Genomic DNA, 26,723 nt, shown 5'->3' on the forward strand with positions numbered 1-26,723 from the left:
GTGTTGGAGGTGGGAAGGTATAGGAATTTGCATGAGGGGTGGTTTTATGGTAATGAGGAGTGATGATGGTTTGTGTTTTATGCTGTTGGGATTGGTATACGGTTGTATTGGGGATTGATGTTTTGGTTTGTTACGTAAGGGAGCGGGTGGGTTTTGAAGGGTTTTGTTTTTTGTAGAAAATGATGTTTTGCCATACAGTTTAGTTATATAGGGTTTTGATACCCTGTGCTGGTTAGTGTTGTGGTTCGGTATGAGGGTTGTTGAAAGGTTTGTTTGTGTGGGTAATAAGTTAAATGAATATTATGGTTATGTATGAACTGTAAATTTAGGTTGGAATTTGTGAGAATGTGAAGTTGATGAAATATTTTATGAACTGTTTTGTTAATAAAAAAAAAAAAAAAAAAAAAAAAAATCTGTTCTTATCAGTTTAATATCTGATACGTCCCCCATCGGGGGACCACATATTAAACGGATTTTTGGAACAGGGAGCTGGATCAGGAGCTTGCTCCGTCCTCTCCACGCATCGGCCCGGTATTGCAGCGCCTCCGGGAGCGGTGCACCACCTTCTCTCAGCGGTGAAAAGACAGACGTAGCTAGCTAGCTAGCGAGCGAGCGAGCGAGCGAGCGAGCGAGCGAGCGAAGTGGACTGGAGCTCCTTCTTCTCGGGTCTCGTCCCTCGTCCCCCATCTGTGTGTCTCTGTGTTCTGTCTCTCTCTCGCCCTCTCGGTTCCCGTGCTCCCTCTGTGCGCTTTCCCGCGTCTCGACTCTCTGGGCAAGCAGGCCGGCCCCCTTTTCGGCTCCCGTGCGTTTTCCCTCCAAAAAACTTAGGTTTTTCAGCCTTTTCCCAGGGAGGCAGGCGTGGCTTGCTTGCTTGCTTGCTTGCGTGTGTGTCCGTCCCCGTCCCTGCAGGCGGGCCCCTTTCGACAGCTGGGCGTTTTCCCTCCAAAAAACTTAGTATATCCACCTTTTCTTTCTTTTGTTTCGGCAGGCAGGCAGGCAGGCAGGCAGGCGTGTGTGCGCGCGCGTCCCCGTCCCTCCCTCCCTCCCGAGAGAGAGCTGCCCCTTGCCTCTGCCCGCAGGTGCTGGCGCTCGGCTTTCGCTTGCAGCCGGTTGGGCGCAGCTGCTGCCGGTGGGAGGGGCCTAAGCTAAGGAGGCCGGGCGGCTGGCGCCCCCTGCGGCTGCGGTCGTTGTCGGGCCGTTGACAGAAGATCAAAGAGCAGGGCCCCCGCCCGGGACTGGCAGGAAGGCAGGCGGGCAGGCAAGAGAGTGGGGGAGCAGAGTCCCGCGGCAGGCCTCTGGCTGCAGGGAGGCCGGCAGCTGCGCGGGTCCCGGGCTCCAGAGGAGTCGGCCTGCGCCACTGTGCGCCAGCGGAACGCCCGCGCGTCGGTCCGCGCCTTTGTGGGCATCGCTTCTCGGCCTTTTGGCTAAGATCACAGTACGTGGCTTGACCGCGGCTGTAGGAGCAGTCAGAAGGAGAGAAGGTGAGGGGGCTTTTTTCCCCGGACCTGTCTACAGGCTAGGCGGGAGCATTTTTCTTTTTTCTACGTGGCGGAGGAGGATCCGGCCATTTCGGAAGGATGGAGAGAAGATCGAGCACCAGAGAGGCGAGGCTGAGGAACACGATCCGGTTCGTTTTGAAGGAGGAGGAAGAAGCCCAGGAGTTGATCTACAGAGATACTTTTGAGGAAGTGGTGCTGGAGAAGACCTTGGGAGTGCACCCGGAGGACACTTACTGCCTACAAGACTTTCCCGGGAGGAAGGTATTTGACCTCACTTTAATCACTGACACTAAATGCAATGAGGTTTGGTCACTTGCTAGTGAGCACAGGAATGAAGAGCCACTCAAACGGTTTTATATTGAACCTTTATTTGCACGAGAACTGAGGCCTTTAACAGTGCATGTATTCAACCCTTACATGGCGGAGGAGGACATTGTGAGCTACCTCAAGCGCTTTGTGGATGTGCAGGATGAGGGAGTCAAATTGCTGGACAGAAAGAAATACTGGAGTGGGAAAAGACGGTACCGAGTCCGATTCCGGTTTAGTACGCAGGCAAGCGACGGTTTACTACACCCGCCAGCTTCCTTTACTATCGGTTCGAGCAATGGGTACTTGTTCTATCCGGGCCAGCCCCTCACGTGCAGGCGCTGTGGACAAGAGGGCCATATAGCTCTGAACTGTAGAGTGCAGATATGCAGAAGGTGCGGTGGTATCGGGCATGTTGGGTCCGCTTGCACAGAAGACATCAAGTGCAATTTATGTGGAAAGCCGGGGCATGCCTATAGGGAGTGCCCTATAAAGGCTAGGAGCTATTCCGCAGCCATGAGCAGGCCACGGAAGGATGAGGAAGCTGTGTCTGCAGGCCAGAGGGACTCCGGGAGCGAGGCAGCTGACACGGGCGTGCTGGGAAGCTCGGCAGAAGATCCACCAGCGGAACAGGAGGCAGCTGGGGAAGGTGTCCCAGGAGACAGTGAGGAGCAGATGGCAAATGAGGAGATGGAAACGGGCCACTCCGGAGATGCCATCAGCTATGATACACCCGGGCTACCTTTCTTAAAGGACGCGGTGAGTGAGATGGAGGGCATAGCCCCACCAAGGGACTGGGAGGATAGAGTGGAGGAGGAGGAGGAAGATGGGGTTTCTTCCTCCAAAAAGTCAGTCAAGAGGAAGGCTGCCGAATCCGATGAGCTTTCTGCAAAAAAAGCGGGCAGGGATCCAGAGGAACTGGCCCCGGGTGGCAGACAGGTGTCTGAGGCTTCAGCCCCCTTACTGTGCCGGGTGGAGGAAGAGGAAGGAGAGATCCGGGACGTGGAGCATGAGGAGCTTGGTGGCAGCGGCTCCTCGGAACGCACTGGAACACCTTTTGTCCCCGAAACTGAAGGCACTATTGACGGAAGCGGTAATGTACTCACCCAAGATGCGCAGGCCGGTGCAGTCCAAAGACAAGGAGAGGGGGGAGGCCTCTGGCTGGACTCCGAACTTCCCCGAGACTTTGTAGAACTCTGCAAATGGGACGAGAGGAGCGATAAGGTTATATGGCCCGCCGATTTTGAGGAACAGCAGATATCGCAGAGGGACATTCGTTTCGGCTGCGTGCGCGAAGGGAGTGAGATCCGGCGTTTTGAGCTGTATGGGGAGACGCACACGGAAATCGTCCCTAAAAAGATTCTTTTGCAGGACATGGAGAGGAAGTGGCGAAACAATGACGGCTTGGCAAAGGCGGCCTTTGCGGCCGGTGCATTCAAAAGAGATGGCGGAATAGTGAAGTATCTCGACGCATCTTCCAGTTTCCTGAAACGGTGTGAATGGATGGAGGGGAGCATAAGGTTTCCTAATCGAGCCGGGGGGCTTAAAAATGTTTTGAGGTCCTTCCCGGGAGTTAAGATCGAAAGTAACGGGAAAACTAGGAAGGTCACTGGATTGTACGTGTATGGGCAGAAGGAGTCGGAGGTTAGGGATGTGTACATCGCGGCCATGAAGATCATTAGGAAATGGGAAGGAAGGCTCTAACCAGCATCTGAGATGAAGCTAGCTACTCTCAATGTGAGGGGGCTGAGAGACAGGGTGAAGAGGACAGCAGTGTTTCTTTCTTTGAAAAGCCTGAGCTTTGATGTGTGCTTTTTGCAGGAAGTGCACCTGAAGAACGGCGAGGACGTTGTGGCTTTTACGAGGGACTGGGACAAGGGGGGGTCTCGGTGGAGTGTGGGAGGGGTTCACTCGTCGGGTGTGGGGATTTTATTTGGTAACCGTGAAATGAGTGTGGAAGAGTGCAACGTAATAGTGCCTGGGAGGGCCTTGTGTGTGGATGTGTGTTTTGGCAATGATAATTTTAGGTTTATTTCAGTGTATGCCCCTGCAGTAGGCTCCTTGAGGGCAGATTTTTTTAAAGAGCTCTACCCGCTTTGTGCCACAAATAAAACCCTCGTCATAGGTGGAGATTTCAATGTGGACCTCAGCAGCCGGGAGGATGCGGGGGGGAGACAGCTGCGAGGGCTCTTGACGCGTTTTAACCTGGTGGATTGCTTTTCCCGAGTCGCACCCGGAGCAGTGGCGATGACTTGGAGGAACTCAGCAGGAGTTGCAAGACGCCTAGATTACTTTTTCGCCTCAAGGGAAGTGAAAGTGGAGAGAGCTGCTGTCCAGCCAACGTGGTGCTCCGACCACACCATCGTCGAGGTTGAATTGCGTCTTCAGCACAGATTGTATGGCAGGGGTTATTGGCGAATGAATGTGGGGGTATTGAGTGAGGAGCCTTACCTTAAGTGTATGGCATCCAAGCTGAATGAATGGTGGGGCGCAAAGAGGAGCCATATTTCGGCTCTGGACTGGTGGGAGGTAGTGAAGAAGCGGATCAGAAAGTTCACTAAGGAGTATAGTTTAAATCGCCGGAGGAGTGAAGTAAGGGAGGGGAGGACCCTGCAACGGGAGTTGCATAACCTTTATTCTCTGCTTAATGAGGGGGTGGAAGTTGACATGGAGGAAATAGCAGCTGTCAGGGCCAGGTTGAAAACTTATCACCAGCAAAGAGCTAGAAGCTTTCTGTTTAAAGCCCGGATCGATTCCCTGTTGCAGCAACGGACATGCGCCTCTTCTCTGTTCCGGCAGGTGAGGAGACTTCAGAACAGGAGAAGTATGAGTGGGGTCCGCGTTAGTGCCGACAAAATAGTGGAAGACACTGATGGTATGCTGAAGGCGGTCCATGCATACTATAAAGAACTCTTCTCGGGTGAACTTGTAGGAGAAGCATCGGGGTCCGCTGTGTTGGAGTGCATCACTGCACGGGTGCCGGAGAGTGGCAGGCTTTTTTTGGAAAGGCCTATCAGTATAGAAGAACTTAAAGGAGCGCTGGCCGGGATGAAAAACAGGAAGGCACCAGGCTTGGACGGCTTGCCTGCAGAATTCTACAAGGCTTTTTGGGGCATACTAGGGCCTATAATGCTCAGAATAACAATTGAGGTCGTCACTAAGGGGAGACTAGGGGACTCGATGCGTGAGGGGGTCCTGACCTTATTATTTAAGAAAGGACAGACAACAGACTTAGGGAATTGGAGGCCACTCACTATGTTGTGTGCCGATTACAAGCTCATTGCCAAGGTACTGGTCAATCGGTTGAAGGAGGTAATAGGGTCGGTGGTGGGCAAAGATCAGACTTGTGGCGTGAAAGGGAGAAGGATCAGCTGGTCTCTGCAGCTCATTAGGGATGCAGTTGCATGGTCTGAACAAAGGAACCTGCCACTAGTTTTAGCCAACCTAGACCTGGAGAAGGCGTTTGACAAGGTATCGCACGCGTTCCTGTGGCAGGTGATGGAACGAATGGGCTTCGGACGCACTTTTATTGGCTGGCTGAGGACTTTGTATGCACAGGTGGGCAGCAGAGTCGTGGTCAATGGTTTCACTGGGAAGATCGTGAAGCAAAACTCGGGAGTGAGGCAAGGTTGCCCCCTGTCCCCGTTGCTGTTCATCCTCTACATGGAACCGTTTGTGAGGATGGTGAACATGTCCCCAGAGGTGGACGGGCTGTTAGTGCCTGGGAGTGGCGGAGAGCGGGTCAAGTTGTCTGCGTATGCGGACGACGTAACGCTGATGCTGACCTCTGACCATGGCCTGCATAAAGCTCTGGTCCTTTTTGAGGACTTTGCTAAGGTGTCAGGGGCCAGGCTGAACAAGCAAAAAAGTAAGGTTAAGTTTTTCGGGTCATGGAGAGAGAGGGAGGGAGGGATATGTGGGCTGGACTTTTGTAAGGGCCCCTTGAAAGTGTTGGGCATCTCCTTCCAAGACCAGGGGATGGTGCATCACAACTGGCTGCAGACTTTAGAAGTCACAAGGGTGAGATTGCAGCGATGGAGCGATAGACTTTTAACTTTCACGGAGAAGGTCGTAGTATTGAAAACAGAAGTCTTGCCTGCGCTGATTCATCTCGCTTATGTCTTCCCAATGCCTGCAAGATACAATAGATATCTTGTTAAAGTCACCTTTGATTTCTTGTGGAGCAAGAAATATGAGTACATCAAGCGCATCGATATGTACCGTCCAATCGAGAAGGGAGGTAGGGGGGTTCCAAACATCCCCGTCAAACTGAATTGCCTGTATGTGTCGGGGTTGTGCGCTACTTTAGGTCAACCAGTAACGCACTGCTCTCAGTTTTTTGCAAGGTTCTGGCTGGCCAGCAGTATGAGGCACCTTACAGGCTGGAGGAACGACGTCCCGCACGGGGAAGACTTACCGTGGCATTACAGGCACGCAGTAGCCTGGGTGAGAACTCATCTGGCCGGGGGAGATCCTCCTCTGGCGGACCACAAGGCACTGTACCGCGCAGTAATGGAGCAGGGGGAAGCCACTATCGTCGGGGGTGTCGCCACAAAGATCTGGAAGAGGGTACAGCCCAGAGGCCTACGACTTGACATGCAGGATCTGAACTGGCTGGCGGCGTGGAAAAGGCTTCCGGTGCGGGATGTCTTGTACAAGCACAAGCTCACCAGGCAGGCCAGGTGCCCGCGGGCGGACTGCCAAGCTGTTGAGACGATCGAACATGTGTTTTGGTTTTGTTCTTTTGCACAGCGCGTGTGGGGGAAGTGTGCGCCTTTTTTAGGAACGCTAGAGTCCGGTTTTAAAATAAATCTAGCGACCTTGATGTATGGCGTCGGGGGGAGGGGGAGGACAAAAGGGACTGTTTTTGTTTTATGGTTTTTGATCAGTTGCGTTAAGTTTGAATTATGGGCTGCCAGAAATGTCCTAGTTAAAAAAGGTGTGTTGCGGAGTGTGAGGGGAGTTTGGGACAAAGTAAAGTGGGACGTCAAATGCATGATAGCAGCCGACCTGAGAAATTGGAGCTACCATGCGGTCAAGGAAAAGTGGAAATCTCTAGTAGATATTTAGAGTAGAAGGGATGATTCTGAGTTTTTGAGAGAGTTTTTGTTTCTTAGAGGGTGTGTGTTCATTAGAATAAGGGGTGGGGTTATGGTAATGAGGAGTGTTTGGGGTTTTTGTTTTTTGTTCTGTTTCAGGGCTTTGTTTTCTGTTATGTACAGTGTTGTCGTTGTGATTAAGGTTTGATTATGATTGTTTGTGATGTCTTTTGTAATAAAATATATTTAAAAACAAAAAATCTGTTCTTATCAGTTTAATATCTGATACGTCCCCCATCGGGGGACCACATATTAAACGGATTTTTGGAACAGGGAGCTGGATCAGGAGCTTGCTCCGTCCTCTCCACGCATCGGCCCGGTATTGCAGCGCCTCCGGGAGCGGTGCACCACCTTCTCTCAGCGGTGAAAAGACAGACGTAGGTAGGTAGCGAGCGAGCAAGCGAAGTGGACTGGAGCTCCTTCTTCTCGGGTCTCGTCCCTCGTCCCCCATCTGTGTGTCTCTGTGTTCTGTCTCTCTCTCGCCCTCTCGGTTCCCGTGCTCCCTCTGTGCGCTTTCCCGCGTCTCGACTCTCTGGGCAAGCAGGCCGGCCCCCTTTTCGGCTCCCGTGCGTTTTCCCTCCAAAAAACTTAGGTTTTTCAGCCTTTTCCCAGGGAGGCAGGCGTGGCTTGCTTGCTTGCTTGCTTGCTTGCTTGCTTGCTTGCTTGCTTGCTTGCTTGCTTGCGTGTGTGTCCGTCCCCGTCCCTGCAGGCGGGCCCCTTTCGACAGCTGGGCGTTTTCCCTCCAAAAAACTTAGTATATCCACCTTTTCTTTCTTTTGTTTCGGCAGGCAGGCAGGCAGGCAGGCAGGCGTGTGTGCGCGCGCGTCCCCGTCCCTCCCTCCCTCCCGAGAGAGAGCTGCCCCTTGCCTCTGCCCGCAGGTGCTGGCGCTCGGCTTTCGCTTGCAGCCGGTTGGGCGCAGCTGCTGCCGGTGGGAGGGGCCTAAGCTAAGGAGGCCGGGCGGCTGGCGCCCCCTGCGGCTGCGGTCGTTGTCGGGCCGTTGACAGAAGATCAAAGAGCAGGGCCCCCGCCCGGGACTGGCAGGAAGGCAGGCGGGCAGGCAAGAGAGTGGGGGAGCAGAGTCCCGCGGCAGGCCTCTGGCTGCAGGGAGGCCGGCAGCTGCGCGGGTCCCGGGCTCCAGAGGAGTCGGCCTGCGCCACTGTGCGCCAGCGGAACGCCCGCGCGTCGGTCCGCGCCTTTGTGGGCATCGCTTCTCGGCCTTTTGGCCAAGATCTGAGGATACGTGGCTTGACCGCGGTCTGACGGCTTGCCAGAAGTACGGGAAGGGCGGCGGCGGCGGCGGAGCGGTGGACGGTTGCTGGGGAGAGGACTTGGAGGGAAGGAGACGCTACCGGTGGAGGAGTCCAGTCTTTGGAGGAACATCAGCGGGGAACACCATCGAGCCACCACTGGAATCGCTCTGGGTTGAGCCCAGGGGGTGAAGGTGGGGCTCCCAGATGACATCTACAACCGGTAGGATGGCGTCGGGGATGGCGACCGGACCTTCATTGTCCCGTGAGGGACAAATGAAGGACACGGTGCGCTTTGTCTTGAAAGAGGAAGGAGATAGAGAAGGTTGGATGGTCAGGAGTGTCTTCGAGAAGGCCATTTTGGGCAAGATCTTGGGCGTGAAGAAGGAGAACGTGTTATGCCTGCAGGATTTTTACTGGAAAGGCACGTACGATATTACTCTGCATTCTAGTAATCTTTGCGACGAGTTTTGGGCCAAGACTCAAAGTTTAAAAGATCAGGCACCTCTTGATAAGTTTCATATTGAGCCACTATTTGCAAGAGAATTACGCACTCTGACTGTGCATTTGTTCAACCCTCGTGTGCTTGAGGAGGACATTATGACTTTTTTGAGGCGGTTTGTTGACGTACAGGGGGCAGGCAGGAAGATAATCGACGCCGAAGGATACTGGACAGGGAAAAGATCATATGCAGTGCGCCTGAGGTCTAAACCCGGGGCAGAAGGGGGACTGTTACATCCGCCCGCCTTCTTCTCCATTGGGGCAAACCGTGGTTCCATGTATTATCCCGGTCAACCATTAACGTGTCGGAACTGTGGCGGGCACGGACATTTTCAGACTGAATGCAGAGAAGTAGCATGTAGGAGGTGCGGAAAGATGGGCCACCTGGCGAAGGATTGTAATAGCGCCCTAATGTGTAATCTTTGTGGGGCTACAGGGCATGTATTTAAAGACTGTCCAAAAAGAGCCAGAAGTTTTGCTAATATAGTCAAAGAGAAAAACTTACCTGCCAAGGATACAGGTGGTGGTGCGGCGGAGGCCTGGCGACGGTCTGGGGGACCCCAAGAGGGAGAAAGACCTGTGGGAAAGGAGCAGATGATTAGACCAGCCGTAAGAGCAACGAGAGATGATGACCCATCAACATCCCACGGAGCAGGTGAATCACGCATCCCGGAAGAAAACGGCAGAACAGTGGCTGAAGGACAAGCGGAACAGGAGGGCTGGACAATAATGCAGACTCGGAGGAAAAGATTGACTGGGAGGGGTTTGGGGGGAGTACAATTGTGTCAAGAAAATAGGTACAGTGCTCTTGTAGATCTTGATGAGGGGGAGGGGTGTAGTAATGTTACGAGAAGGTTGCCTGGTGGGGGGGCGGACGAAGGTGAGGGTGTGATGAGTGAGGATGGAGATGGTAGTGAGAGTGATTGTGGTGTGTCTGGTGTTGTGGCTAACAAAGCTAACAAAGACAGGACCAAAAACATACAAGACAAAGGAAAGGGTAGAAAGAAAAAGAAGGTGTCCCAGAGGCCAAAGATTCCTGAGCCCACAGGGGACGCTCAGAAACGTGAAAGACCAGTCTCTAGTGAGGACAGTGATTTTATTGAAGGGAAAAGAAGCAAGGAGGAGGAGATGGCCTGGCTTATTGATTTCGACTCATCCCTTCAAACTGTTAATGTTCAAGGTGAGGCAGTTGGCGGTTTAGCTAAGGAAGGGGACAAGGGGGAGGAGAAGGGTTTAGAAGGGGATAAGGTTAATGAGGGGGAGGGAGATGAGGGAGGAGGGGAGGGGGAGGAGCTATCCAGATCTTTCGTAGAAGAGACAAGTTTAGAGACACATTCCCTGGAAGGATTAAGTATTTCTTCTTTCATTAATATGAGTCCAATTAGTTCTGTAGAAGGTCAAACTCCAGAACCAGTTTTTGAGGCAGAAGGTTTTGGTGAGGTAGATACCTTAAACAGCCCAAATGGATAATTTATCTGTATGCACCATAAATGTAAGAGGTCTGAGAGGGCACAGCAAGAGGATTGCTGTCTTCGATTTCCTCAAGGGTTTAAAGGCAGATTTTTACTTCTTACAGGAAGCCCATGTGAAAAGTGATGAGGATAGTAAGAGATTTACCAAAGAATGGGGGGAAGGTTTCTCAAAATGGAGCATAGGAGGAGTACACTCCGCAGGAGTGGGTATTCTTATTAGTAATAGTTTTTTTAAACTAACGAATCATTTTGTGGTAAGGCCCGGAAGAATACTTGTAGTAGATGGCCAGTTAGGGAAGGAAAAACTAAGACTAATTAATGTATATGCCCCAGCGCAAAAAAGGTTGAGAAGAGATTTCTTTCAGGAGTTAGAGCCCTGGTTTATGACAAACAAAAGAATTATTTTAGGGGGAGATCTTAATGAAGATTTGGATGGGTGTAAGACGAAAGGAGCCAAGCAGCTCCTCTCTCTTTTTGAAAATTACGACTTGAAAGATAGCGCAAAGCAGATCGACGGTGGAAGAGGGCGTCCCACGTGGAGTAATAGCCAAGGTAAGGAAAAAAGGCTAGATTACATCTTGCTATCTCCATATTTTAAAGTGAGTGCTTTGAAGATCATACCAGCATGTTTCTCGGACCATGATGTGGTTAAAGTAGAGCTGGATGGTGGAAAGATTAGTTTTGGGCCGGGGTTTTGGAAATTAAACACAGAAATTCTGGTGGAAGAGGAGTATAAAAACTTAATAGAGACAAATTGGAAAAAATGGGAAGCCAGGAAATGCTTGTTTGAATCAGCAATAAGATGGTGGGAGAATACAAAAAAGAGGATAAAGAGCATATCAATCCGATATTGCAGGAAAAGGAGGAATAAGGAAAAGGAGGAGTTTGTTAAATTACAACAAAGATTGAATGATTTGTATGAAAGGAAGAATGGTGGCGTGCATGTGGAGAGAGTGGAAATTTTAAAAGCTAAAAACGATTTGAAGTGCTTGTATAAGGAAAAAGCGAAAAGGTTTTTGTTTAAATCAAAGTGTGATGTCTTAGAGATGGGGGAGGGTAACTCCTCAGCCTTATTTAGAGCAATAAGGAAAGACCAAAAGAAGATGAACTTTGATGGTGTACGGGGGAATGATGGGAGTGTCACTGAGGACCCACTGGAGATGGTAAGGGAGGCTACCAGTTATTACAAAGATCTCTTCAAGAAAGACTTAATAGTGGGGAACACTGAAGGGTTTTTAAATAAGCTTCAATTAAGAATAGGAGAAGGAAGTAGAGAGGGTTTAGAAAAGGAATTAACTTTAGAAGAGGTAGAGCAGGCTTTATTTAGCTTGAATAAAAAAAAAGTGCCAGGAATTGATGGACTCCCAAAAGAATTTTACGAGACCTTTTGGCCTTTAATTAAGTATGCTCTCTTTGATGTTTATAAGGAAATTCTTGAAGGGGGACAATTGGGTGTAACCATGAGGACCGGGGTATTGTCCTTGTTGTACAAGAAAGGGGATAAAACTTGCCTTGGAAACTGGAGGCCGGTCCAGTTGTTAACAATGGACTATAAGGTTTTAGCGAAGGTCCTTTGTATGAGACTAAGGAATGTATTAGCTGAGGTTATTAGAGATGACCAGACATGTGGAGTTAAGGGACGAACTTTAATTTGGAATTTGTTCTTGATTAGAGACACTATAAGCTGGGTGGAAAAGAGACACCTACCGCTTATTTTACTAAGTCTGGATCAAGAAAAAGCGTTTGATCGGGTAGATCACAACTTTTTGTGGCAGGTTTTAGAACGGTTTGGGTTTGGAGGGAAGTTTATTGGATGGCTAAGACAATTGTACACAAATGTTGGAACCCGAGTCAATATCAATGGATTTATAGGGGAGTTGATTGCTTTAGAGAAAGGAGTCAGGCAGGGGTGTCCGCTGTCACCTCTGTTATATGTACTGTGTTTAGAACCTCTGTTAGAAGCAATCCGGTCAAATATGGAGATAACAGGGATTACAATTCCTGGTAGCAGGGGTCAACAAGCCAAAGTCGCTGCTTACGCAGACGATTTAGTTTTGCTGTTAGATTCAGACAGAGGGGTACTGAGGGCACTGGAGGTCTGTGATCTTTTTGGGCAAGCATCAGGTTCAAAACTCAACATAAAGAAAAGTAAAATAAAATATTTTGGTATTTGGGAACATAGGACAGAAACTCAAGGAGGGCTAACATTAGAGTCGGGACCTATTAAGGTATTAGGGGTAAGTTTTGACACACAGGGATCGGCGCATTTGAATTGGAGTATAAAACTGAAACTCTTAAAAAGGAAATTAGGTCTGTGGAAAAGTATACATTTGTCTCATATGAGTAAGATTGTAGTTGTTAAGACGGACATTCTTTCGAACCTGATTTTTTTAGCATATGTTTTTCCGTTGCCTCCGACATTCAGAAAAGAGCTGGTTAGAATGGTTTTTAACTTTATTTGGAACAATAAATATGAATATATTAAAAGGGTTGACATGTATAGGCCAGTGGAAGAGGGAGGGAGAGATGTACCTAACATCCCCCTTAAATTGGATGTTTTCTTTGTGACGAGTTTATGCAAAGCATTGCATTTTGAGTTTGCACACAAGAGTCAATATTTTGTAATACTTTGGTTTAATTGGGTCATGCCACATTTGAGAGCTGTGTCAAATTTAACCCCAAAAGCAGAAGATTTACCTTGGCATTATGAACATGCCAGAACATGGCTTAAACAACACCCAGAAGGGAAAGAGATGCCGGAGTGTTTACAGCACAAAGCACTGTATAAGAAAATAAATACAAGATCTGACAGTGCAGTAGTGGGGAAAAAAAGGGAGCACTGGGTGAGGGTTCAACCACAAGGTTTGGAGGGACAGTACAAAGACCTTAACTGGTTGGGGGTCTGGAATCGCCTCCCAGTGAGGGAGGTAATGTACAAAAGAAAGTTAACCAGGACAAAGTATTGTCCATATGTAAACTGTGGGAAGCTCGAAACGATAAGACATGTGTTTTGGGAGTGTATGGTGGCTAGACGAGTGTGGGGGGAGTGTAAATGTATGTTATTAAGCATTTTTTCTAATTTTGTGTTGTCTTATGAGAAAATAATGAATGCCTGGAAGGGAACGGAAAAGAAGATGACAACAGATTGGGTTTTGTGGATGGTTATAAGTGTGATAAAGCATTTTATTTGGAATGCAAGATGTGCCCAGGTTAAAGGGGATGTGAAAAGAAGAGATAGAGAAATCATTTGGGGAGTACGTCATGAACTCAAAAGAAGAATGAAAAGAGACATACTGAGATGGAAATTCCATGCGGCGAAAGACAAATGGAAGGGACTATTTCTGTGTTTTCCTGAGTTAAACACGTCTTGATTGTGGATTTGTGAATGGTATGGCCTGAATTATGAGTCAGTTTTGTATTTTCATAATAAAAAACAAAAAAAAAAAAAAAAAATCTGTTCTTATCAGTTTAATATCTGATACGTCCCCCATCGGGGGACCACATATTAAACGGATTTTTGGAACAGGGAGCTGGATCAGGAGCTTGCTCCGTCCTCTCCACGCATCGGCCCGGTATTGCAGCGCCTCCGGGAGCGGTGCACCACCTTCTCTCAGCGGTGAAAAGACAGACGTAGGTAGGTAGCGAGCGAGCAAGCGAAGTGGACTGGAGCTCCTTCTTCTCGGGTCTCGTCCCTCGTCCCCCATCTGTGTGTCTCTGTGTTCTGTCTCTCTCTCGCCCTCTCGGTTCCCGTGCTCCCTCTGTGCGCTTTCCCGCGTCTCGACTCTCTGGGCAAGCAGGCCGGCCCCCTTTTCGGCTCCCGTGCGTTTTCCCTCCAAAAAACTTAGGTTTTTCAGCCTTTTCCCAGGGAGGCAGGCGTGGCTTGCTTGCTTGCTTGCTTGCTTGCTTGCTTGCTTGCTTGCTTGCTTGCTTGCTTGCGTGTGTGTCCGTCCCCGTCCCTGCAGGCGGGCCCCTTTCGACAGCTGGGCGTTTTCCCTCCAAAAAACTTAGTATATCCACCTTTTCTTTCTTTTGTTTCGGCAGGCAGGCAGGCAGGCAGGCAGGCGTGTGTGCGCGCGCGTCCCCGTCCCTCCCTCCCTCCCGAGAGAGAGCTGCCCCTTGCCTCTGCCCGCAGGTGCTGGCGCTCGGCTTTCGCTTGCAGCCGGTTGGGCGCAGCTGCTGCCGGTGGGAGGGGCCTAAGCTAAGGAGGCCGGGCGGCTGGCGCCCCCTGCGGCTGCGGTCGTTGTCGGGCCGTTGACAGAAGATCAAAGAGCAGGGCCCCCGCCCGGGACTGGCAGGAAGGCAGGCGGGCAGGCAAGAGAGTGGGGGAGCAGAGTCCCGCGGCAGGCCTCTGGCTGCAGGGAGGCCGGCAGCTGCGCGGGTCCCGGGCTCCAGAGGAGTCGGCCTGCGCCACTGTGCGCCAGCGGAACGCCCGCGCGTCGGTCCGCGCCTTTGTGGGCATCGCTTCTCGGCCTTTTGGCTAAGATCAAGTGTGTGGCTTGTCCGCAGCTTGGTCTTGGCTGGGGGGAGAGAGAGACAGGGATCGCGCTTCAGGGACTTTCCTGGAAGTTTTTTTTTCTCAGAGGCGGAGGTTTCCGGCCTTTTTTTTCTACGATGGAAGGAGCAGCGAGGACACGAGAGGGGAGAGCGAGGCATACTGTGCGTTTTGTGCAACGGGTTGGAGATGAGAGGACGGAGCTGGTCTCAAGGGATGCTTTTGAAGAGGAGGTGCTGTTTAAAGCCTTGAGTTTGGAGCCTGAAGACATCTTCTGCTTGCAGGACTTTCCTGGTAAGAGGATCTTTGATCTTTCTTTGTATACCGAGGACTTAGCAATGAAGATATGGAACACTGTCAGTTTGAGGAAGGATGCTAAGCCATTTGTGGATTACATAATAGAACCTCTCTTTGCCCGGGAACTGAGAACCTTAACGGTTACAATGTTTAACCCGTATGTCCCAGAGGAAGATATTGTTTATTTCCTGAAGAGGTTTGTTGACATACAGGGGTTTGGGGCTAAAATGATGGATAGAAAGAGAGTGTGGAATGGGAAGAATCGATACAGAGTGAGGCTCCGCTTCGATGCGAATTCCCCGGATGGTCTGTTGCACCCCCCAGCAACCTTTTCGATTGGCTCGAACAATGGTTATTTATATTATTATGGACAGCCTTCAGTGTGCAGACGCTGCAGGAAGCCCGACCATCACGCTGCTGATTGTAGGGAAAAGGTGTGCAGGAAATGTGGAGGAGTGGGGCATTGGATGGCTGATTGTAAAGAGGAGGTGAGGTGTAATCTGTGTGGAGGGGAGGGGCACACATTTAAAGACTGCGATAAAAGGAAGAAGAACTATGCAGAGGTTGTGCGGGGTGCCGTTGGGACGCGGTCAGCCTCAAGTGCTACGGAGGGCAGGCAGGAGGATGCAATGGATGGAGATGTGGTCAACATGGATATATCTGTGAGTGATGAGGCTGAGAAAGAGCAGGCTCAGGCAGAAGGGGACCAGGAGAATATACTGGGTGCAAGTCCTTCTGCGGATTATCAGGAGGTTGGGACTTCAAGAGATATGCCGGGATTGGAGTTGATGAAGAAGGCAGTGGATGCAATAAGTTGGGCGGATAGAGCGGAGGGAGGTGAGGAAGACAGAATGGAGAACGCTGGGGGGGGAGAGTTTCATCTGAAGTGTAAAGTCAAGAGGAAGCATCCGGAGTCGGAGGAAGACCTGGGTAAGAAGATAGGAAGAAGTGAGGAAGTTCCCGAGATGTGGCAGGAGTCGTCTGAGCAAAGTGAAGACAGTGTAACCCCGATGCCTACATTGGAAGAGGGGGGAGAGGGGACAGCCTGCGTGTCAGAATCGCCTCTGTCATCGTCAAATGTGTCCCTGCAAATGTTAACACAAGACAGCGACTTGCCTGGTGAGGTGGCGGAGAAGGAGAAAGAAGTGTGGTTTGAAGCGCTTTTACCTCCGACCTTCAGGAGGTATTGCAGATGGGACGCTAAGACAGCGACTATTGAATGGCCTGAGTTCTTCGATGGATCTGTATTTGGGAAAATGGGTATTAATTTAAGACCGGAAGTGAGGTCGGGCGAAATATGTACATTTCAGGTTTATGCAGAAGATGCTAAAGAGCTGCGAGTAAAGAGGTTCAAATTAGAAGATTTGATGAAGGGTTGGGTGAGTGAGGTAGAGGCAGCTGAGGCTAGTTTTGAAAAGAAAAAAAGTAGTAGGCAGGGTGCAAAGCTTAAGTTGAATGTTCATAAGGAGTTTATAAGTGCATGTAAGTGGTCAAATGGGAATGTAGTATACCCTGCGGAAGCGGGGGGTGTTAAGAAAATGTTAAAAGAGTACAAGAATGTAAAAGTAGAGGTGGAGAAATCTAAAGAAAAGGTGGGGGCTTTATGGATAAGTGGGCCAAGTGAAGAAGAGAATAAGATGGTGTTCGTACGGTTCACGTTTCTTGCAAGAAAATGGGTAAATGATGGTTATTGTTAAACCAATTTATTTATGATGAAGATTTTAACACTTAATGTAAGGGGTTTGAGGGATAGAATTAAAAGAACAGCAGTTTTTGATTATTTGAAGTCTTTGGAATTCACTGTTTGTTTTTTGCAAGAAGTGCATTTAAAAGATAGCAGGGATGTGGAGTCTTTTACAGGTGAATGGGTAAAAGGAACGTCCAGATGGAGCGTGGGAGGAGTACATTCAACGGGCATCGGGATCTTGTTTGGGTCCCACGACTTTGTAGTGGAAAGAAGTGAAGTGGGCGTGGCCGGTAGGCTAATGAGCGTGGATGTTGTGGTGAGTGGAGTGAATTTCCGGTTTGTGTGTGTGTATGCTCCTGCAGTGGCGGCACAGCGCTCTGCTTTTTATGCGAATTTGGCTCCTTTTTGTTTAACGAATAGGAAAGTAGTTATGGGAGGGGATTTTAATATTGATTTGAAAGATAAGGACAGCCCGGACGTAAGGTGTATGCACAAACTGTTAGGACAATATGGTTTGATAGACTGTGTTGTAAGAGTTCCTAAGGGGAAACCTGTCCCTACATGGAGGAATGCAATGGGTTTAGCCAAAAGGTTAGACTATATTTTTGCATCCAGAGACTTGGGGATAGGGAGTGTGTTAACATCTCCCTTCTGGCACTCTGATCATGACATTTTGATGGTTGAGATTGCTGGTACTGGTATTAAGTTTGGAAAAGGGTTCTGGAAACTTAACACTGAGGTTCTAGAGGATGCTGAGTATAGGGAGTTGATAAGGAAGAAGATGACAATGTGGAAAAGAACAAGGTACTGTAATGTTCCCATTGTAAAGTGGTGGGAATCAGTTAAAAGGTGGATTCAAAAAGAAACAAGGGAATATTGCATGAGGAGACAGATAGAGGAAAGGAAGGAAGGGAGAGTATTGCAAGAAAGATTGAACTGTTTATATGAGAAAAGTAATGAAGGTTTGCCTGTGGATTTAGAGGAGATTTATACGTTTAAAAGGAAATTGAGGGAATATTATGAGAAAAGGGCGCGTAAATATTTATTTAAGTTACGTATAGATAAATTGCAGTTCTCGGAAACTTGTTCAACGTTTCAGTTTAATAGTTTGTGGAGAAGGCAGAGAAGGAGGGTGATGGAGGGGGTACAGAATCAGTTAGGGCAGGTGGTGTCAGACAGAGATGGAATGCTGGAAGTGGCACTTGAGTTTTACCAAGAACTTTTTACAGAGCAGGAAATAAAGGAGGAGGCAGTGCAGGAAGTGTTGGGAAAGGTGTCACAAGTAGTGGCAGAGAAAGAGAGGTTGAGCATAGAGGAACCCTTTACTTTAGAGGAATTAAATGAGGTTAAGAGTGAAATGAAAAAGGGTAAGGTGCCTGGTGTGGACGGCATACCTGCTGAATTTTATGTTATGTTTTGGGATGAGTTGAGTGACGTGCTGCTCCGGGTTATGAATGAGATTTTTAAAAAGGGGCATATGGGGATTTCAATGAGGACGGGGATTTTAACATTGCTGTTTAAGAAGGGTAGGGCTACTGATTTGAAGAATTGGAGACCGTTGACGCTTTTGTGTACGGACTACAAGCTCTTTGCCAAAGTGCTTGTTAATAGGCTAAAAAGGGTACTGCCATCTGTTATTGGCATTGAGCAAACGTGTGGGGTTCAGGGTCGAAAAATAAGTTGGACCTTACAATTGATAAGGGATTTGATAGCTTGGACAGGACAAAGGGACCTGTCACTTATGTTAGTAAATTTGGATTTGGAAAAGGCCTTTGATAGGGTCTCCCACTCTTTTCTGTGGAAGGTTATGGAGCAGATGGGGTTTGGCTCAACCTTCATTAGGTGGATTCAGACCTTGTATACAGAAGTAGGAAGTAAGATCTTAATAAATGGGTATATTGGGAATATGGTTTGGCAGAACTCAGGGGTAAGGCAGGGATGTCCTCTGTCTCCTTTGCTTTTTGTCATTTACATTGAAGCATATGCTCGTTTAGTATGTCTAGACCCGAAAGTGGAGGGGGTGTTGATACCGGGGGGTGGTGGACAAAGGGCTAAGATAGCTCTATATGCGGACGATTTAACTTTGTTTATGTCTTCCGACGCCGACCTGCAGAGGGCGCTGGAGCTTTTTGAGCTTTTTGCTGCAGCTTCGGGTGCTAGGTTGAATAAAGAAAAGAGCAAGATCAAGTTTTTTGGGAAATGGAGAGATAGGCAAGATGGAGTGAGTGGACTTCAGGTCTGTAGGGATCCAATGCGGATACTGGGAGTTCACTTCAAAGAAGGGGATGCGGCCAATTACAATTGGCTAGAGAAATTGGAAAAGGTGAGAGTAAGACTTGGCCAGTGGTCAAATAAAAGCTTAACACATATAGGTAAAGTGCTTGTAATTAAAATTGAAGTTTTGTCTGTTTTGAGTTATTTGGCAGCAGTGTATCCGATACCTTTGAGATTAAATAGATATTTGATAAGAGAGACCTTTTGGTTCATTTGGGGAAAAAAATACGAATATGTAAAAAGGACTGACATGTTTAGACCTATTGGGAAAGGGGGAAGGGGAGTTCCAAACTTGCCTATGAAGATTAACTGTGTTTTTGTGGCCTCTTTGTGTGTTGCTCTTAAAGAGCCTTTTGTTCATGTATCTCAATACTTTGTGAGGTTTTGGTTAGCAGGGAAATTAAGAGGACTGTCTAAATGGGACAATAAGACACCCCACGGAGAAGACTTACCTTGGCACTACCGGCATGCCACGGTGTGGATCCAGCGGCATGCAAGTGGAGTGGAGGCTGCATTGCTGCTCAGCCACAGAGTGCTGTACGAAGAAGTTGCAACAAAGGACGGAGTGGAGCTGGTTGGTGGATTGCCGGATGAAGTATGGGGTCAAATACAACCCAAGGAATTGAGCCACGAATTGATGGATCTGAACTGGCTCATAGCCTGGAAGCGGCTCCCAGTGCGTGACGTTTTATATAGGCACAAGTTGACCTTGCAGAAAGAATGTCCTAGAGCGTTATGTAAGCAACAGGAGACAATAAACCATGTATTTTGGGAATGTGGGTATGCAAGAAGGATGTGGGGGATGTGTAATGGAGTGTTTGAGAAATTGGTACCGAGATTTGTAATTACTCTGCAAATGATATTGTATGGAATAAAGAAGGGTACTTATTCACGTGGGGTTGGTTTAATGTTATGGATATTAATAAGTATGGTGAAACTGGAGTTATGGAGAGCACGGAATAAGTTGGCCAAAAATGGAGTACATACAAGTGAGGTGGGTTTGTATAACAGTTTCTTGTACAGAATTAGAAATGAGTTAACATTGGATGTAAGGAAAAGGGGATACCATGCTGCAAAAGAAAGATGGAAAGGTTTGTTTGTTTACTATAAGGATTGATTTGAGAGTTATAATTGCAGGAGGGGTGGGATTATGAGGGAATGATGGAAATGTATAATGATGAGTTGTGATATTGATTTGCTATGTATTGGGTTCGTATTTTGTTTGGGGTTGTGTTATAAGGTTGACTGTTTATGGGTTATGTATTTTGGTTGTCTGTAATTTGTGAATTGTTTATGTTCATATTTGAAAGTTTGCTTTTTGTAATAATAAAAAAAAAAAAAATCTGTTCTTATCAGTTTAATATCTGATACGTCCCCCATCGGGGGACCACATATTAAACGGATTTTTGGAACAGGGAGCTGGATCAGGAGCTTGCTCCGTCCTCTCCACGCATCGGCCCGGTATTGCAGCGCCTCCGGGAGCGGTGCACCACCTTCTCTCAGCGGTGAAAAGACAGACGTAGGTAGGTAGCGAGCGAGCAAGCGAAGTGGACTGGAGCTCCTTCTTCTCGGGTCTCGTCCCTCGTCCCCCATCTGTGTGTCTCTGTGTTCTGTCTCTCTCTCGCCCTCTCGGTTCCCGTGCTCCCTCTGTGCGCTTTCCCGCGTCTCGACTCTCTGGGCAAGCAGGCCGGCCCCCTTTTCGGCTCCCGTGCGTTTTCCCTCCAAAAAACTTAGGTTTTTCAGCCTTTTCCCAGGGAGGCAGGCGTGGCTTGCTTGCTTGCTTGCTTGCTTGCTTGCTTGCTTGCTTGCTTGCTTGCTTGCTTGCGTGTGTGTCCGTCCCCGTCCCTGCAGGCGGGCCCCTTTCGACAGCTGGGCGTTTTCCCTCCAAAAAACTTAGTATATCCACCTTTTCTTTCTTTTGTTTCGGCAGGCAGGCAGGCAGGCAGGCAGGCGTGTGTGCGCGCGCGTCCCCGTCCCTCCCTCCCTCCCGAGAGAGAGCTGCCCCTTGCCTCTGCCCGCAGGTGCTGGCGCTCGGCTTTCGCTTGCAGCCGGTTGGGCGCAGCTGCTGCCGGTGGGAGGGGCCTAAGCTAAGGAGGCCGGGCGGCTGGCGCCCCCTGCGGCTGCGGTCGTTGTCGGGCCGTTGACAGAAGATCAAAGAGCAGGGCCCCCGCCCGGGACTGGCAGGAAGGCAGGCGGGCAGGCAAGAGAGTGGGGGAGCAGAGTCCCGCGGCAGGCCTCTGGCTGCAGGGAGGCCGGCAGCTGCGCGGGTCCCGGGCTCCAGAGGAGTCGGCCTGCGCCACTGTGCGCCAGCGGAACGCCCGCGCGTCGGTCCGCGCCTTTGTGGGCATCGCTTCTCGGCCTTTTGGCTAAGATCAAGGTTCAAGTGGCTTGACCGCAGTTCCGAGGTCTTAGTCAGAGGGTCGGGAAGGCGGCGGAGAAGAGGAGAAGGAAAGCACAAAAGTCGGCGAAGCTGTGGAGCACTGCAGAAGGGCTGTTGTACGAAGAGGAGATGGAGAAGGCGACAGCAGGACCTGAGGCAACAGCAAGGAGCTTCCTGATGGAGAGGGCGGCTGGTGAGCGTACCGATTTCAGGGCGGCTGGGGATCCTCTGTCCCGTGAGGGACAGTTGCGGGACTCAGTGCGTTTCGTGTTGAAAGACTTGAATATTGGGAAGGAATTTTTGGATCGAGATGTGTTTGAGAAGAGGATCATAGCCGGAGTTTTTTCTTTGACGGTGGAGGATGTCATGTGTATTCAAGATTTTCCGAAAAAGGGGATTATGGATGTGACATTTGCTTCATCAGCAATCTGTAATCGAGCGTGGGAGAAGGCTGAAAGATGTAAGAACACTGTGCCCTTGACTGTTTTTCATGTCGAACCTTTGTTTGCCAGGGAGACGAGGACCTTGTATGTGCGCATGTTTAATCCATTTGTGCCGGAAGCGGAGATAAGGTTTTTCTTGAAACGTTTTGTGGATGTTAGAGGTCCAGGTCAGAAAGTGTTGGATGCTGGACGGTATTGGACTTGTAAACGGAGGTATCAGGTGCGCCTTCGGCCCTGTGCGACGGCAGTGGGCGGAGTGGTTCATCCCCCGTCCCCTTTCTCAATCGGGGCCAGCCAGGGCTACCTTTATTATTATGGGCAGCCGAAGATTTGCCGGAAGTGTGGAAAGGAGGATCATATTGCTGAGGACTGTGAGAATTTGCGGTGTAGACGGTGTGGTGTTGATGGACATATGGCAAAAGACTGTAAAGAAAAAATTTCTTGTAATCTGTGTGGTGATCCAATGCATTTGTACAGTCAATGTCCGGGGCGAGTGAGAACATACGCCGAGGTTATAGGAGTTGGACCAGCGCCTAATGGGGTAGCACCAGGAGCTCGAGTGACTGAAGAAATGGAGGTGACAGTGCATGCTCCGAAGGCCACAGGCACTTCTGATATGCCAGGGGAAGAGGGATTAAAGAAGGTTACTGAGATGGTGAAGGGTCTGGCAGAGGGTCCAGGAGGCCGGTCTTGGGCGGAGAGAACACCTGAGATTGAGGGGGATGGCGACGAGGGGCCTTCAGGGAGCCTGAAATTTTCGGTCCCCGATGTCCCTCAACGGAAAAGGATGGCGGCCAGTGGCTCAGAGGAGACGGAGGATGAAGATGCAAGCCGGAAAGTTTGGACTGGTCAAATGTTTGAAGGGGATGAGGGTAGTGATTGGTTAGCAGTACAAAGGGGGAATCGGGGCGTGGGTAAAGGGAAAGGGCGTGCAAAGAAAAAGACTGGGATGGGCCAGCAAGCAGTGGAGTGTACGAACTCCTTTGCAGGTTTACCGGTAGAGGAGCCAGCAGATGGAAGTGCATTAGAGGTGGTTGGGGAATCGTTAGAGGATGGGAATTTTGGGGAGAGTAGGAAAGTGGAGCAGACGGGAGGGGAGGAAGTGGTAGAGAGTTTGAAGGTTGATGAAAAGAAGGGGGAAACTGATTGTGAAATAAGTATTCAGGATGCAGAACTTGAGATGGAGTGGAATCAGTGGTGGAAGGAAAGAGAGAGGCGTATCTACTCTACTTGGCCACAGGAAGGGAAGAGGAAGGGGTTTAAAGTGGAGAAAAGTACAGGTGTTGAGCTGTCAGGAGATTTTGGGCAGAGTATGTACAAAAAGCGAATGATGGCTGTGACTCGTCATGTGGAGGCAAAATATAAGCATTTCCGATTTGAGTACGCAATTCAGGACAAGGAATTTATTGGGTTTCGTGTGCTGGGGAAACCGAAAACGGATTGCAATGGTCCTTTCCGTGAATTCTGTGATACGATGTTTGAAGATGAAAGTCTGAGTGACATATCGGAAGATTCGGAAATGAATGTTTTTGGGGAGTGATTGCTTGTAAGCGGAATTGAGTTTGGGGATGTAGTAGCGATTTGCATAAGGGGAGGGGATAAGTAAATGTGGGGTTTTGAGAAGAGTGATGGTTGATTTTGCTGTGTAATAGTTTTTTCTGGGATTTTTGATTTTTGAGTTTATGGGACTAGCGGAATTGAGTTTGGGGTTGTATTAGCAATTTGCATAAGGGGAGGGGATAAGTTAATGTGGGGTTTTGAGAAGAGTGATGATTGATTTTGCTGTGTAAATGTTTTTTTTGGATTTTGGATCTTTGAGTTTCTGTGATTTTGGAATTTCTTTTGCATTTTGTAATAAAGAAAAAAAAAAAAAAAAAAAAAAAAAAATCTGTTCTTATCAGTTTAATATCTGATACGTCCCCCATCGGGGGACCACATATTAAACGGATTTTTGGAACAGGGAGCTGGATCAGGAGCTTGCTCCGTCCTCTCCACGCATCGGCCCGGTATTGCAGCGCCTCCGGGAGCGGTGCACCACCTTCTCTCAGCGGTGAAAAGACAGACGTAGGTAGGTAGCGAGCGAGCAAGCGAAGTGGACTGGAGCTCCTTCTTCTCGGGTCTCGTCCCTCGTCCCCCATCTGTGTGTCTCTGTGTTCTGTCTCTCTCTCGCCCTCTCGGTTCCCGTGCTCCCTCTGTGCGCTTTCCCGCGTCTCGACTCTCTGGGCAAGCAGGCCGGCCCCCTTTTCGGCTCCCGTGCGTTTTCCCTCCAAAAAACTTAGGTTTTTCAGCCTTTTCCCAGGGAGGCAGGCGTGGCTTGCTTGCTTGCTTGCTTGCTTGCTTGCTTGCTTGCTTGCTTGCGTGTGTGTCCGTCCCCGTCCCTGCAGGCGGGCCCCTTTCGACAGCTGGGCGTTTTCCCTCCAAAAAACTTAGTATATCCACCTTTTCTTTCTTTTGTTTCGGCAGGCAGGCAGGCAGGCAGGCAGGCGTGTGTGCGCGCGCGTCCCCGTCCCTCCCTCCCTCCCGAGAGAGAGCTGCCCCTTGCCTCTGCCCGCAGGTGCTGGCGCTCGGCTTTCGCTTGCAGCCGGTTGGGCGCAGCTGCTGCCGGTGGGAGGGGCCTAAGCTAAGGAGGCCGGGCGGCTGGCGCCCCCTGCGGCTGCGGTCGTTGTCGGGCCGTTGACAGAAGATCAAAGAGCAGGGCCCCCGCCCGGGACTGGCAGGAAGGCAGGCGGGCAGGCAAGAGAGTGGGGGAGCAGAGTCCCGCGGCAGGCCTCTGGCTGCAGGGAGGCCGGCAGCTGCGCGGGTCCCGGGCTCCAGAGGAGTCGGCCTGCGCCACTGTGCGCCAGCGGAACGCCCGCGCGTCGGTCCGCGCCTTTGTGGGCATCGCTTCTCGGCCTTTTGGCTGCGATCCCAGTACGTGGCCTGACCGCGGCTGGGTAAACAGTCATAAGGAAGTGAAGGCGGCGGCGGGAAGGATTGCTTTCGGAGGAGCCATCGAGGATTTGGGATTGCTGAGGGAGCAGAAGGCGCTGGGACCAAGATGACTTCGACGATCTGCGGACGACCTTTTTTTTATGGCGGCGGGAGATCCTCTGTCCCGAGAGGGGCAGATGAAAGACACCGTGCGTTTTGTTTTGAAGAGCCTGGATGTTGGGGAACGGTTTGTTATTCGGAGCGTTTTTGAGAAGGAAATTCTGCATAAGATGTTTGGAATTACGGCTGAAGACACGTTTTGTCTGCAAGATTTTCCAGCCAAAGGAATTTTGAACCTGACTTTGATTTCGTCGGCTATATGCAACAGAGTATGGAGCAAAGCGATGGAGTTAAAAGACAAAGAACCCTTGAGCTTTTTTCGGTTAGAGCCACTATTTGCGAGGGAAGTACGGCCTCTGTATGTACAAATGCACAATCCCTTTGTCCCAGAGGCAGAGATTGTGTATTTTTTGAAACGGCATGTGGACGTGGTGAGTGCGGGGAGGAAGATGTTGGACCCTGAACGTTATTGGAATGGGAAGAGACAGTTTTTGGTTCGTTTCAGAGCTAAAGCCTCGGAAGCTGGGGGTGTGATGCACCCCCCAGCCAATTTTTCAATAGGCTCGAATAGAGGTTTTTTGCACTATTCAGGGATGCCTGCAGGTTGTAGAATTTGTGGGGAACTAGGACATTTGGCCGCCAAGTGTGAAGCAGTGGTGTGTCGACGGTGTGGGGAGTTGGGACATGTGACAAGCGGATGTACAAAGCGTGCTGCGTGTAATTTGTGTGGAGATCCGGGACATCTGTATCGAGCCTGCCCGCAGAGGGAGCGTACGTATGCAGCCGCAGTGACGGAGCTGAGAGGCCCGGAGACGGGTCCAAAGGCCACTGTCACCGCTGACCAGCAGGAGGCGGAAGAGGTTGTCTCTTTCGGAGGTGGCCAAGATGTGATGGTTTCGGCATCGGACAATCAGAACGGGACTGATATGGAGGAAGACAGGATGTCTACGTCTTTGGGAGTGCAAAACCTGAGGGAACAAGATTTGGGACACGAGGATTTGGTGCCTCCTAGTCGTGTGTCAGGACTTTTGAGGGAAGCCAGTTGTGAAAGTAAAGAGGTCTCAGGGCAGTCTACCGAGCAGTGCTCGGCTGTTTCCGGGCACAGCACGGGTGTAGGGTTGGAGGAGGGCTTATCGGGGGTGGGAGAGAGGCCTGATGAGGGAAAGGGAGAGTTTCAAGAGGTGTGTACAAAAAGGCAGGGGAAGAGGAAACATGGGAGAGAAGTAGCAGAGCCTAAGAGCAAGGAGGGTAGGTTGAATGGAGGTGACCCCAATCCCTTTGAAGTTTTAGAGGTTGAGGGTTTGGAGGCAGAGAGTGAGACGGGAGGTAATAGTGTTGAGGTTTTGGGTCAGATGGGGATGTCTGAGGTTGTTAGGGGTGCAGAGAGTATGGGGGAAGGTACGACAGGTGAAGAAACAGGGGGAGAAGGCAGGAAGGAAGCGGGTGGAGAGGAGAGGTTTTTGGGGAGGGCGCGTATGAAGAAAGGGCTCCGAGCTAAACTTATTGCCTGGCGGGAGGAGCGTAAACAGAGAATTTTCTTTGCAGATAAGGCTCCTGGATGGGCGGACTGGTACGATGGTGTTAGATTTCAGGAGATGGAGGTACTTGCGATTGAGGATAATGCTTTTGTGGACCTTGGTAAGGAGGGTGAGCTCCTTATGAAGGGGTCACGAGAGTTGGAAGTACAGCATAAGAGTGTGCATATTGAGTACGTATTGAAAGATCATTTCCTTGTTGGGATCCGTGCTTTGGGGGAGACTGAATTGGAATGTGCACAGTGTGTTGCTAGTTTTGACAAACTGTTTGGGTTCATAGTACGAGACAGTAGTGAGGAAGACAGTGACAGAGAGGTAGTACCAGGGACGGAGAAAGTGATGGAGTGTAGTACTAGTGTTGGAGGTGGGAAGGTATAGGAATTTGCATGAGGGGTGGTTTTATGGTAATGAGGAGTGATGATGGTTTGTGTTTTATGCTGTTGGGATTGGTATACGGTTG

General features: G+C 49.8%; 3 non-coding genes and 2 pseudogenes across 3 annotated transcripts; all 5 read left to right on the forward strand.

The window, feature by feature from the left end:
* The first annotated feature begins 361 nt into the window (after positions 1–361).
* LOC148647578 (U2 spliceosomal RNA) lies at positions 362–565 on the forward strand (annotated as a pseudogene).
* A 6,502-nt stretch (positions 566–7,067) lies between these two features.
* On the forward strand, positions 7,068–7,257 carry LOC148647579 (U2 spliceosomal RNA). The gene has a single exon (XR_015926831.1). It is a non-coding gene; the product is annotated as a U2 spliceosomal RNA (small nuclear RNA).
* A 6,281-nt stretch (positions 7,258–13,538) lies between these two features.
* LOC148647580 (U2 spliceosomal RNA) lies at positions 13,539–13,731 on the forward strand. The gene has a single exon (XR_015927092.1). It is a non-coding gene; the product is annotated as a U2 spliceosomal RNA (small nuclear RNA).
* Positions 13,732–20,185: 6,454 nt separating this feature from the next.
* On the forward strand, positions 20,186–20,370 carry LOC148647581 (U2 spliceosomal RNA). The gene has a single exon (XR_015926870.1). It is a non-coding gene; the product is annotated as a U2 spliceosomal RNA (small nuclear RNA).
* A 3,163-nt stretch (positions 20,371–23,533) lies between these two features.
* On the forward strand, positions 23,534–23,738 carry LOC148647582 (U2 spliceosomal RNA; annotated as a pseudogene).
* The last annotated feature ends 2,985 nt before the right edge of the window (positions 23,739–26,723 follow it).

The sequence above is a fragment of the Lepisosteus platostomus genome, chromosome 15, assembly GCF_059453375.1.
Source record: "Lepisosteus platostomus isolate fLepPlt1 chromosome 15, fLepPlt1.hap1, whole genome shotgun sequence".
NCBI classification, from domain to species: domain Eukaryota; kingdom Metazoa; phylum Chordata; class Actinopteri; order Semionotiformes; family Lepisosteidae; genus Lepisosteus; species Lepisosteus platostomus.